We start from the raw sequence: 2,849 nt of genomic DNA on the forward strand, positions 1-2,849 counted from the left end.
ACATGGCCTCGGAACACACGCAATCCACTTAGGTTGACTTGACGAGCCTAGCATGTACAGACATGGCCTCGGAACACGAAAGACCGAAAGGTCGAGCATGAGTCGTATAGAAGATACGATCAACATGAAGATGTTCACCGATCTTGACTAGTCCGTCTCACGTGATGATCGGACACAGCCTAGTTGACTCGGATCATGTTTCACTTAGATGACTAGAGGGATGTCTATCTGAGTGGGAGTTCATTGTATAATTTGATTAGATGAACTTAATTATCATGAACTTAGTCTAAAATCTTTACAATATGTCTTGTAGATCAAATGGCCCACGTTGCCCTCAACTTCAACGCGTTCCTAGAGAAAACCAAGCTGAAAGATGATGGCAGCAACTATACGGACTGGGTCCGGAACCTGAGGATCATCCTCATAGCTGCCAAGAAAGATTATGTCCTAGAAGCACCGCTAGGTGAAGCACCCATCCCAGAGAACCAAGACGTTATGAACGCTTGGCAATCACGTGGTGATGATTACTCCCTCGTTCAGTGCGGCATGCTTTACAGCTTAGAACCGGGGCTCCAAAAGCGTTTTGAGAAACATGGAGCATATGAGATGTTCGAAGAGCTGAAAATGGTTTTCCAAGCTCATGCCCGGGTCGAGAGATATGAAGTCTCCGACAAGTTCTTCAGTTGTAAAATGGAGGAAAATAGTTCTGTCAGTGAGCACATACTCAAAATTTCTGGGTTACATAACCGCTTGTCTCAGCTGGGAGTCAATCTCTCGGATGACGCGGTCATTGACAGAATCCTTCAGTCGCTTCCACCAAGCTACAAGAGCTTTGTGATGAACTTCAATATGCAGGGGATGGAAAAGACCATTCCTGAGGTATATTCAATGCTGAAATCAGCGGAGGTGGAGATCAAAAAGGAACATCAAGTGTTGATGGTGAATAAAACCACTAAGTTCAAGAAAGGCAAGGGTAAGAAGAACTTCAAGAAGGACGGCAAGGGAGTTGCCGCGCCCGGTAAGTCAGTTGCCGGGAAGAAGCCAAAGAATGGACCCAAGCCTGAGACTGAGTGCTTTTATTGCAAGGGAAGTGGTCACTGGAAGCGGAACTGCCCCAAATACTTAGCGGACAAGAAGGCCGGCAACACCAAAGGTATATGTGATATACATGTAATTGATGTGTACCTTACCAGTACTCGTAGTAGCTCCTGGGTATTTGATACCGGTGCGGTTGCTCATATTTGTAACTCAAAACAGGAGCTGCGGAATAAGTGGAGACTGGCGAAGGACGAGGTGACGACGCGCGTCGGGAATGGTTCCAAGGTCGATGTGATCGCCGTCGGCACGCTACCTCTGCATTTACCTATGGGATTAGTTTTAAACCTCAATAATTGTTATTTAGTGCCAGCTTTGAGCATGAACATTGTATCAGGATCTCGTTTAATTCGAGATGGTTACTCATTTAAATCCGAGAATAATGGTTGTTCTAGAGAGATATGTTTTATGGTCATGCCCCGCTGGTCAATGGTTTATTCTTAATGAATCTCGAACGTGATGTTACACATATTCATAGTGTGAATACCAAAAGATGTAAAGTTGATAACGATAGTCCCACATACTTATGGCACTGCCGCCTTGGTCACATTGGTGTCAAGCGCATGAAGAAGCTCCATGCTGATGGACTTTTAGAGTCTCTCGATTATGAATCATTTGACACATGCGAACCATGCCTCATGGGCAAAATGACCAAGACTCCGTTCTCCGGAACAATGGAGCGAGCAACCAACTTATTAGAAATCATACATACTGATGTGTGCGGTCCAATGAGTGTTGAGGCTCGTGGAGGCTATCGTTATGTTCTCACTCTCACTGATGACTTAAGTAGATATGGGTATGTCTACCTAATGAAACACAAGTCTGAGACCTTTGAAAAGTTCAAGGAATTTCAGAGTGAGGTTGAGAATCAACGTGACAGGAAAATAAAGTTCCTACGATCAGATCATGGAGGGGAATATTTAAGTCACGAATTTGGCACACACTTAAGGAAATGTGGAATAGTTTCACAACTCACGCCGCCTGCACACCTCAGCGAAATGGTGTGTCCGAACGTCGTAATCGCACTCTATTGGATATGGTGCGATCTATGATGTCTCTTACCGATCTACCGCTCTCATTTTGGGGCTATGCTTTAGAGACTGCCGCATTCACTTTAAATAGGGCTCCGTCGAAATCCGTTGAGACGACACCGTATGAATTATGGTTTGGGAAGAAACCTAAGCTGTCGTTTCTAAAAGTTTGGGGATGTGATGCTTATGTCAAGAAACTTCAACCTGAAAAGCTCGAACCCAAGTCGGAGAAATGCGTCTTCATAGGATACCCTAAGGAAACCATTGGGTATACCTTCTACCTCAGATCCGAAGGCAAGATCTTTGTTGCCAAGAACGGGTCCTTTCTGGAGAAAGAGTTTCTCTCGAAAGAATTGAGTGGGAGGAAAGTGGAACTTGATGAGGTGATAGTCACCCCTTCCAAACCGGAAAGTAGCGCAGCGCGGGAAGATGTTCCTGTGGTGCCTACACCGACTGGGGAGGAAGTTAATGATGATGATCATGAAGCTTCGGATCAAGTTACCGCTGAACTTCGTAGGTCCACAAGGACACGTTCCGCACCGGAGTGGTACGGCAACCCTGTCCTGGAAATCATGTTGTTAGACAACGGTGAACCTTCGAACTATGAAGAAGCAATGGTGGGCCCAGATTCCGACAAATGGCTAGAAGCCATGAAATCCGAGATAGGATCCATGTATGAAAATGAAGTATGGACTTTGACTGACTTGCCCGATGATCGGCGAG

The sequence above is a fragment of the Triticum aestivum genome, chromosome 4D (assembly GCF_018294505.1).
Source record: "Triticum aestivum cultivar Chinese Spring chromosome 4D, IWGSC CS RefSeq v2.1, whole genome shotgun sequence".
Classification (NCBI taxonomy): domain Eukaryota; kingdom Viridiplantae; phylum Streptophyta; class Magnoliopsida; order Poales; family Poaceae; genus Triticum; species Triticum aestivum.